This window comes from Euprymna scolopes, chromosome 17 (assembly GCF_053919585.1).
Source record: "Euprymna scolopes isolate OS-2025 chromosome 17, ASM5391958v1, whole genome shotgun sequence".
Lineage (NCBI taxonomy): Eukaryota > Metazoa > Mollusca > Cephalopoda > Sepiida > Sepiolidae > Euprymna > Euprymna scolopes.
The window spans coordinates 45,811,511-45,823,763 of NC_136498.1; positions in this window are offsets into that span (position 1 = coordinate 45,811,511).

Genomic DNA, 12,253 nt, shown 5'->3' on the forward strand with positions numbered 1-12,253 from the left:
AAAGATATTTTAATATATATAAATATATATAAACATATACATATAAATATTAATAAATATATAAATAAATATATGTATACAAATATATATATATAAATAAATATATATAAATATACATATATATATAAGAAATATATATAAACATATATAATATATATAAATATATATATAAATATATATATAAATATATATGTAAATATATATATACATATAAATATATATATATATAAATATATATAATATGTATATTAACATATAGGTATAAATATATATATATATACATATACATACATATGAATATATATACATACATATACATAAATATAAATAACAATATATATAAATATATATGAATATATATATAAATATATATATATATATATATAAATATAAATATATAAATATATATATGCATATGAATTTATGTATAAATATATATATATATATAAATATATATATAAGTATATATATATATAAATATATATGCATATATATATATATATATATATATATATATATATATATATATATATATATATATGTCACATAGATGACAATGGTGGGCAGGCCGTTTCCTTCATTTCTTTTTTGTCACTGGTCATGCATCTTCCCCGTGGATTCTTCACCTAAACCGTATCTCCCTCCTTGTATGGATTAGCAACTGTAGTGTCGAGCATCGTCGCTCTATCGATACCATTGACATGGATCTCATAATTACATAGCACATTCGCAGGTGCTGTCATGGCCGTCTTGTAATTTCAGACTTGACGTTGTTCCAGTACACTGCTTCAAAGATCGTGCATTTTGTTCTTTCGGCAATGCACTGTATTGCATTTATTTGCTTCCCCACCAAAGTAAATTAGCCACAAGGCCGTTTTTAATGTAGGGTAAAAACCAGCTCCCCTAAAAGTAGGTAAATTGGTGGCAGTCTGGTTACCAAAAATAATAATTGTCCCAGTATAGAGGGGTTCCCCTCCATTGACTGGTACAAATTATCTTAAGTGCAGCATCTGCAGAACATATGGTATTTATTTGCTCCCCCACCGAGCAAATTAGGCACAAGGCCGATTTTTAATGTAAGGAGTGAAGGGGAAATTGGGACCAACTCCCCGGGGAGTAGGGGAGTTGGATAGGACAATTGGTATGAAGGGTTTCCCCTACATTGACCAAGGTCTTATATGTGAGGTTGCCCACACATATGGTCTTTGCTTGCAGTATCTGCCGGAACAGATGGTATTTATTTGCTCCCCCACTGAGCAAATAAGGCACAAGTCCGTTTTTAATGTGAGGTAAAAACCAGCTCCCCTAAAAGTAGGCAAAAAGGGGGCACTCTGGTTACCAAAAATAATAATTGTCCCAGTATAGAGGGTTTCCCCTCCATTGACTGGTACAAATTATCTTAAGTGCAGCATCTGCCGGAACAGATACTACACTTTGATCTTGTCCCGAAGGCCAGGACCTCCAGTGTATCTGCCGGAACAGATACTACACTTTGATCTTGGCCCGAAGGCCAAGATCGTGCGATGAGATCTCTCAATTTGGAAGTTTCTGGAAGGTAAACCGTCTGTTGTTAATACATGATGTTCTTAGCTTTTTAAGCTTTTCTTGACCTTTTTGCCATGATCAAAGTGTAGTATCTTTTCTCTGATACATACACTGCGCTAGGCAGTGCTGTTCTGGCGACACATTCTCGTGCCCGGAACACCTGACGAGCTTGTTGGGTAGCGTTCTGTCCGCACCCCCATTTGGTCTGTGGTTCTCTGCTCCCCCCTCACGGGGGAATCCGAGCTGATAATTTACGCGAGGGAGGGTCGGAAACACTTTCTCTCTTCCCTGCACTAACTTCCCACTCCCTCTCTCATTTCTATAGCACCTCTTGCCGCCCTTGACGCCAAAGTCGGCTCCCCATTTTGGACCCCAACTCCACCTCTCTTATTCGTGCGATTTTCAATACAGGGAAGAGAGTTTTTTTTTTAAAAAATGGACACCTCCCCAACCCCGGGGCCACCAATACATATACCTCCAGCCAGGGGGCTACCACAGGAAAAAGTGCTCCCCAAGAGGACGACAACAAAAATAAAGAGGCAGTAGCCTCAAAGGACGATAAGGGGGGTAGTGCTCTCCAGGAGGGCTACTGCCCCAAAAGCGGAGCAAATCAAGAAAACGAGGGGGCATACAGCCTGAACCTCCCCCAAAACAAAAGGGGCAAAAGCTCCCAAGGACAATAAAGGGGACAATGCTCCCCAGGAGGCCGACTCCCCAAAAAGGGAGGTGTTTCCTGGAAGAAGTATAGAGAAAGGAGAGTCGGTCCCAAAGGAAAGCAGAAAAGGAAATGCCCCCAAAAATAGCAACCCTTCTGCAAAGGAACAGCAAGAAGAGTCCAACCCCACCAAAGATCCAACACCAACAAGAGGGTCTGCATGGCGGAAGACTGTAGAGAAGCAACTGTTCCCTTCAAGAGTATAGATACTTGTACTTGACCAAGTACAGACAACACATAGAGGGGGTAGAAATTAAACCAGTGCCAGGCGCTTGGGAGGCAATCGAAAGCAGAGTCCTCTCCCTCATCATTTCCGATATGCCGGAAAACCGCCTCCTAGGGATGAAAAAGGAAAACATGGCGGGCCTCCTACACAAGCTAAACATCCCGGTACTATACCTGTACCAGAGGAGCTACGCCATGTGGGATATCCTCCTACCCACCAAGGAAGATGCGGAGAGACTCTCCTTACAAGAAATTAAGCATGGCAGAATAAAACTAAAGCCCGAATACCAGGGCAGGACAAGGACCCGGGTGCAGGTATTCTATGTACCTATGCAAATATAAACAGAAATCCTGGGATCCTTCTTCACACAGTTCAGCGAGGTAGAAAAAATAACCCCAGTGCGGTCGAAAACCGGCATGCACTGGGGCAGCTACACTGTAGCCATGAGGCTAAAGAAAAGGCTAACAGGCTATACCAGCACAGCTGACATTTAAGGAGGCAACTATGACGGTGGTGGTGGAGGGCCGTCGTCCGAACTGCTGGTTCTGCCAAAAGCAGGGTCACATGGCCAAGAACTGCCCTCAAAGGTCAACTGCTACTTGAATGACACCAAAGGCGAACCCAATCTCTGAGACAACACCAGTGTCCAAACAGTCTGCAACCGGAGCACCAACCCAGCACCGAGGAAACCCAAAACCACGCAGGTGGCCAAGGAGGAGGAATGGAGCACGGTAATGAGGTGTAAACGGAAGCCCACAATCCCATTTGCCACCGTCCCACCACCAACCCAACAACCGAGGCAGCATCAACAACAGCAGCCTCCACAACAGCAGCAGCAACAGCCACGGCAGCAGACACAGCAGCAGAAGCTGAACCAGCCGTTGAATCAGCCGCAGCAACAACATCAGCTGCCGCGGCCAATTCCACAACCAATGCCACGAAAACAGTGGCAACGACAAAAACAGCAGCAGCCGAAGCAGCAGAAGGAAGAGCCAGAACAGGAGCAGCACCAACAAAAAACGGCTGGAGCAACCAGAGCAGCAACATCATCAACCAGAGGAACAGCAATTAGAGGAGCAGCAACGACCAACGGTCCCCACACCAATTGAGACGGGGACCAAGCGAAGAAAACACTATTCCTCTAAGGATGAATCCGCTAGCGAGAGGGAGAGGAACTCAACCTCACAACTCCCCGGTTCATTCGAAAGAATAAAAAAGAAAAGCAAAAGAAGGAAAGGGATAGAAAAGGCAGCCCCAACTCCCTGTGAGCATGCACTACCCCTAACAACAACACAAACCACTTCCACCCCCAAACCACACACTGCACCAACACCAGACACCGCACCAACACCAGACACCGCACTAACATCAGACACCGCACCAACACCAGACACCGAGCCAACACCAACACCAGACACCGCACCAACACAAACACCAGACACCACACAGACACTCGTCCCCACACCAATGCAAATTGAGCCGCCATCCCAGAAAGCAAAAAATACACCCGGGAGGGGGAGAGACCCTGCAGATTCTCCCAATTATGGACTTACTCCAACAGGAATCCTCGCGCTCGAAACGAGGGATGAACTTTGTTTTGTAGACCCCCTGTCTGTGGCAATGGACTTACCACACCGGCAGAGAAAAAATTTAAAACCTCTGTTGGACTGCCAACAGATAGGGGGAAAAGACGTTAATGTCCCCTCTGATTTCCAGGACGCCCCACGGCTAACAACTGTTGTCAGACTTCCAGAGGCCTGCAAGACCAACGTGTGGACAATGCTGGAGGCCGCTGAAGGGGATGATCCGGAAATTGAACTGATTAGGAAAATGACGCTTCTCTTGAGGAACTCGCAAAACAATGCAAGGGAAGGGTCCCAGTGTAGGTCCATCACTGTGTAGAGCTCTTAAATTGGCGTATCCTTTGGACGTCGGCGGCATTGTGAGAGAAGGTCAGGACATGAAAAACCTGACCATCTCGAGCATTGCATACAACGTCGGTGTCCTTTCCCCGGCTGACTTCGGAGCTGAGTGTAACATACCTTAAGGTAGGTATCATGGCTTTGAATTTGGCTAGTCTGATCCCTATCACCTCCTATCTGCATTTTTTCTTCTGATCCCTCACTCTATATTTCACCTATCTTGGAGAGAAAAAAATGAATCACTAAATCCCCATCCCTCACCCACAAAATTTTATTTTCTCCATTGCGTTCCATCTATAGAGCATCCCCACTTACAGACCCGCCTGCAGGAGCTCAGGTTCCTTTACAAACCAAGTGAAACAGACTGTATATCAACTAGACGAGGTTGGGAGGGTCCTACTAACAACTTCCACGCCCCCCGCCCTCAACACAAATGAATTATCGTATCATCATTGTTATCTCTTTTGTTTGTACACGGAAATAACAAATGTTTTAAACAATTGGGTGCCAAGTAAGACGTCCCCAAGTACGAAAGGGCGGATGCGGTATTATGGTGAAAGAAGATGCTAGCTAAGAGAAAATTTTGTTTAGTTCTAGAGTGACAAGGATGACCAACGACCCCCATCTGCCCCCCTTTTTGAGTTTGCCATGTGCTTAAGTTTTTGCTCATGTTCTTTTTTTTTCCTGAATAAAAGATTTAATATCTCAAAGAGTAGTATCTGTTCCGGCAGATAGTGCAAGCAAGGACCCTATGTGTAGCCGACCCCACATATAAGACCTTGGTCAATGTAGGGGAAACCCTTCATGCCAATTGTCACTCTCCAGCTCCCCTAACACCGGGGAGTTTGTCCCCATTTCCTCTTCACTCCTCACATTACAAATCGGCCTTGTGCCTAATTTGCTCGGTGAGGAAGCAAATAAATACAGCTTTTCTTGGCATTTTGGCCAAGATCAAAGTGTAGTATCTTTTCGGTAGATACTGCAAGCAAAGACAATATGTGGAGGCAATTCCACATATAAGACCTTGGTCAATGTAGGGGCAATCCTTTACACACATTGTCACACTCCAGCTCCCCTACTCCCCGGGGAGTTGATCCCCATTTCCGCTTCACTTCTCACAATAAAAATCGGCCTTGTGCCTAATTTTCTCGGTGGTGGTGGGCAAATAAACACAGCTTCTCTTGGCCTTTTGGTCAAGATCAATGTGTATTATCTGTTCCGGAACATACTGCGTGTAAAAACCACCTGTGGAGGCAACTCCACATATAAGACCTTGATCAATGTAGGGGAAACCCTTCATACTAATTGTCACTATCCAGCTTCCCTACTCCTCGGGGAGTTGGTACCCATTTCCCCTTAACTCCTCACAAAAAAATCGGGCGTTTGCCTAATTTGCTCGGTTAGGGAGCAAATAAATGCCGCTCTTCTTGGCCTTTTGACAAAGATCAAAATATAGTATCTGACCGGCACATAGTTCAAGAATAGAGCATATGTGGGAGCCACCCCATATATAAGACCTTGGTCAGTGTTGGGGCAACCCTTCATGCCAATTTTCACTATTTTTTATTAAATTTCAGGGAAAACAAATCGTTATTACAAGCGATAATCAAGTGTAAGCAGTTAAGCGCAAAGAGTAAAAGTGACTGAAAATCTAGGGAGACCTGTTTTCCCTAAATTCTAGAGGGCACTACTCGGTAATTAATCTCTGAGGATAGATACTACTGTATTAAATCGCATGATAAGAAAGTCTTCTCTTGCTGTTTAACGAAAAAGATGCTGGTATTTATTTTATTTATTGTGGCTGAATATACTACTGTTTCCAAACCTGCCTTTCCAAGCATGACCATCAATTTTAAATTATCCATTCACTCGTGAATTTATAATTCCTGGCATATCAGCACTTCAATTGATCATCATTCCTTTTTCACTATTTCTTGTAGTAATTTACGCGATGATCTGTAAGAAACGAATATATTTGAACTGATAACGTGGCAGAAGGCGTTGACTGATTGGGCTGATCTAAATAAAATACGTAGATTAGACAAATTGATTGATGGTCAAAGATCTTGTTTTTTGTTTGACACTGATTAATTAATGGAGTAATTTGCATTGGAAGCAACATAATATGTGTCCTACTTTTGATTTACGAGAAAAGCGTGTGTAAGCTGTGCAATGTTGTCATAGACTACGTATAATGCATTAAGGAAAATCAAACAGAAACAACTGCAATGTTTTACAATCAACTATTTTAAATCAAGCATTATATATATATATATATATATATATATATATATATATAAAGTAGTAGTGTTCGTGTCTGTGTGTGCAACACTCCTATGACTCCAACCATGAGAGTGATCATCACCAAACCTCACATGATGATGCTCCCATACCTAAAGGTGGTTCACCCCATTGTTCAAGGTTGAAGTCAGAGATCAAAGTTATAGATAATATATATATATACACCCTCCTACAACCCACACCCCTAAACTGCCAATATCCAAACCTGACATGTGATGGTCACCGGCCTATGGATGGTGTACACTATTTTCAAAGACAAGGTCAAATGTCAAGGACGGGTACCCGAGCGTACAGCAACGTCTTGCGCAAAGCGCGGATATTTTTGCTTACAAATATATATATATATATATATATATATATATATATATATATATATATATATATATATATATATATATTGAGAGACTTATTCTTCTTTCCGATTTTTCTAAATATCTTTACCATTCGTCGAGTGGCCGTTCTTTATTACAGCTGGCGTGTTATAAAATGGCGCCCAAAAGTTGATGTTAAGCAATATTCTTTAAAAGCGCTTTCTATCGGTGCTTCCGATTATCATCTGGAATTATAAAAAAAACAACAAACCAGTAACTACAAATTAAATTAATAAATTATCACAAACCGAATCAAAGATACACCAGACACACCGGTCAGAACAAAAAGATCAAACCAATATATATTATACTGAATTTAAAACCTCGAATGTAGTAATTAAAAAGCATAATAATACTAACACCACAATAAACCAAGCTAATGTAGTATATGAATTTATTTGCCACTTCGAACTCACTCTAAAAACCCAAAAAACGCATACATATGCTACACAACACCAACACTCCGCCGACGATTAACCTATCATTTAGCTGACAAGATCGCCATAAAACAACGCTTTACATCCCATGATAAAACCCTACCGTCATCCGACATTAGAAATATCCTAACTAACAATACTAAAATTCGATAACTTAACAATTTTACACGACGACTAAAATCACTAGACGCCATACTTATAAAAAAAAAACTACAATCCCTTTTAACTGGATCTCATCTAACAACAAAGCAAATACACTAACAGTACTTAATAAATAAAAACAAAATAAATAAATAAGCTATAAAATAAGAAAATCAAAAGAAGTAATAAAAAAAATCGCTCTAATCATCCGGCACCCACTTTTATAACAAAAAAAATATCTATAAATAGAGCAATACTTAAAAGGAAAAGAAAAAGTACAGAAAAACAATCGCTCCTGATGGTAATCGGACGCACAGATAGAAAGCGCTTAAGAGGAATATGGCTCATCAAAAATTTTTGGAAGCCATTTTAAAAAACATGTCAGCTGAAATAAAAAAAAAGACATCGATTGGAAAAGACTGCAAAATTGAAAAAAAATTGGTAAATCAGACGTGCTTGAATCATGAATTGCCGCCAATATATATATATATACACTTGTGCCCGATATTATTCATACCCCCCTTGAAAATTGAGTTTATTAGGTGTAACTTTTGTAAGAATTTATTGTTTACGTCCATATTGATACATATTCTTAATAAACCTCTTCTGATCATTTTCGTCATTTTAAAATCTCGGGATACTTGTAATAAAAGAAATATACAGCTATTTATAAAATCTGCAATGTTCAAAAATAATCATACCCCCTTATTTTTTCAGTATTAATCGAGTTTCTGACTGTTTGTTTTCTGTTTGATTCTTATTTTGAATGCTTTTATACAACCTTTGATTAATTTAATTTCGTTTTTGCATTTTTCAGAAATTAAAATGATATCAACTGAAAACCAATAAAAGAATAAAAATTATTAGAATGAGGAAGAAAAAAGAGCTTAGTAATGATCTTAGGACTAAAATTGTGAATTCACATAAGGATGGTTTAGGTTACAAGTCAATTTCCAAGAAATTTGAGGTCCCTACAGCAACAGTACAGAGCATCATCAAAAAATTCCAGAGCCACCACACAACAAACAACTTGATTGGTAGAGGAAGGAAAAGGAAACTGTCTGCTAGAGCCACCAGGAATATTGTAAGAAGTGTTAATGCAAATCCAACCATCACTAATAAGGACATTTTAGAAAATCTGGAGTCTTCTGGCATAAAAATATCAAGGCAAACATTGCAAAGGACTCTGCATGAAAATGGTCTGAAAGGAAGAAGACCAAGAAGGACTCCATTGCACACCGGAAAACACCTTGCAGCACGTCTAAAGTTTGCTAGGACCCATGTGAATTCTCCAGAGTCCGTTTTCTCAAGGATTTTGTGGACTGACGAAACAAAAATTGAATTGTTTGGCCATATGGATGCTTCTTACGTTTGAAGGAAGAAAGGAGAAGCTTACAACCCAAAGAACACCATACCCACGGTGAAACATGGTGGTGGTAGCCTAATGTTTTGGGGCTCCTTTTCGGCTAGTGGTCCAGGTAGTTTGGTCAAGATAGATGGAACCATGAAGAAGGAGCAATATTTGGAGATACTCCAGAAAAACATTAGACAGGATGCGGAGAAGCTCCATTTAGGACCAAACTGGGTCCTTCAACAGGATAATGATCCAAAACATACTGCCAAAATAGTCAAGAAATGGTTTGAGGATTATCAAATTAATGTTTTGGAATGGCCTAGCCAGAGTCCCGACCTGAACCCTATCGAAAACCTCTGGCACATATTGAAAACTGAGGTTAAAAAGCGGAAACCTAGAAATTTGAGGGATTTGGAGAACTACTGCATTGAAGAATGGTCAAAAATCAGTGTTGATGCTTGTAAAAACCTTGTTGATAAATATCCCAAACGGTTACAGGCAGTTATTAAGAATAAAGGGCATGCTATTGACTATTAGTAAGAGAGGTATGAATAATTTTGAACTAGTGCCATTATTGTTTTTCTTTGTATAATGTTTCAAACTTGCATAATTTATGTATTTGTTGAGTTTAAATTAAATGCTTATGCTTGATTTATTGTTTGAAATCCCTTTAATATTGTCTACCTTCTGGTTTGAGCAATATTCTTATAGAAATCTCAAAGATCCGAGGGGTATGAATAATATCGGGCACAAGTGTATATATATATATATATATATATATTTATATATATATATATATATATATATATATATATACCTACTTTATTTACTCACATAAATTTAATATACGAAAGTATAGATTTATGCGTAAACTTTAAGTATTTACTTCAAAAGTGCTCAATACGTAGGTAGAGTTAGTTAGTAATTTATAAAATATATATGGCGATTAAGCTACACTGAATATTCTGCGTTTCATCCACTATAGGATTCGTCAGGCTTATGCGCATAAGCCTGACGAATCCTATAGTGGATGAAACGCAGAATATTCAGTGTAGCTTAATCGCCATATATATTTTATAAATTACTATATATATATATATATATATATATATATATATATATATATATATATATAGTCATCCACATACAGTACTGTGTCGCTGTTTCACAGCTCATCAGTGCGGCTAGACAGGCAACTACCTCAAGCCAGGATTGAAACCCGACCGTTTGTACGGCGGTCAAGGCTCCTAACCATTACGCTATTGGCGGCTGCTTGAACGAGTAGTGAGTTTAACGATGTTTTGATATCGTCCGAAATACCTCCGCTCGATTTGTTTACACAAAGAGCGTCGCTTATATGCTAATGGTAATTCGTGTTTCACTTCTCAATATGCTCAACTCAATGTGAGGAGCACTATAGTCATCCACATACAGTACTGTTTCGCTGTTTCACAGCTCATCAAATATATATATATATATATATTTCATTATTTTTGAGGGGTACAAAACTTTAGTAAAGCTATGAAAAAGGGAAGAATGAGTCTTTTTTTGTATCCATGGTAAGAAGGACAGAGGGAAAATATTTAAGGAGAAAAGAAAAAGAAAAAATAGAAAATGGGGAAGAGTATACCGACCACGTTTCGCGCTCTCTTTTCAAAACCCACATCGAGTTTTTTTTTTAATTACTACAGGGAAACGAACTTAAAAGCGGGGATCGACTAAATAAAATCAAATTATCGGGGTTGCGGGAGAAAAAATCAAAGGATCGACTAATATATATCTATCGTTATGATATGGGGAGAAAACGCTTTAGAGACAAATCACGTCCAAACCTAAAAGACAATCCTTCTGCTAACAGAGAAGGTCTCCTTAACCGGACGTGAATAGTCTCCTAGAATAACGGGTGAACGTGACTCAGGATAGAAATAGAGTCACTCCTGAAATCCATTGCACATCGCGGGTTTTTAAGCAAATGATCCGTTATAGCAGAACCATACATATTGCTCAAAATGTCCGTTGGTCGGTAGATTCCATTCCGGAGTTTACAAGGTACGTGTTGTTGGACGCGACTTTCTAACCTGATGCTTGTTCTGCCTTGGTAGTTTCCACTGTAACTACATTTAAATTGATAAATAACATTACTCATATGATGGGGGCGGACGAACATCCTTTCGAGAGGATGGCAATAATGGTTTTGTCGCAAACACTACACGTACATTTGAGGCAAAATAGCAATGTTCCACAGCTGAGCTTATCTGTTTGCGAATTTTTCACTTACTATCCCTACCTAAGGTAAACGAATGTGAATTGGATATTTAGCCACCATCTTAGATTTAATTTGAAAAAAAATTATTTATTTATCTTTTTATGACGGAGTTAATCACATCAAGTGTGTACCCATTCTTGGACAAAGTATTAGTAATCATTTTTAGTTCTTCATCCAATTTGGATTGTGAACTAATCTTGAGGGCACGATGTGTTAATATCCAAATCAAATTGTATGATCGTTTGTTAGGGCAAAATGAATCCCACCTTGTATACAAACCAGTAAACGCTGGTTTACTGTAAATTGATGTCAGATAATTTAATGGAGTTTTCGTTACCAATACACCAAGGAAGGCTAAATTAAAATTGCTTTCACCTTCATAAGTATACTTTGATACCTGATGCATTTTGTTTAGTAATGTGAAGGAATTTTCATAGCTATAATAAAGTTTTGTACCCTCCCCCCAGAAATAATGGACATATCTGAAAACTCGGTATAATCTGAGATTAATGAAGAAATTAAACTCTATTATGTTGATGAAAAGTAAAATAAGATCAACGCAAGAAAACATATTATTTCTCGAGTCTTACGTTAGAAATAATATAAGTCCTTGTTTTTTTTTATTCAAAATTAAAAAAGTTAAATTACATTGAGGTCATAAAATAGAGAATGCATTATGCAAATTTTTTTTGAAAAATTATCGTTTAATTTAGAACCATTTAGAATAAATTATAGAGGGAGACAATGAGTGTTCATTCGTACTGTGATGAATTGCATTTTCGCGGTATGTTTCAATATTACAAGAGCGGGATTGTAAAAAAAAATACTTTTAAATTTAATACCAAATTGCAATATTTAATTTGTAAAAAGTTTGGGTTGCAAAAAATTCCATTAGAGGCAAAAAAATGTCCTTAATTTGTCATCGCAGAAAGAGTCTCCTGCTGAGTGGTTAGTACTGGATCATGGTTTAGAATT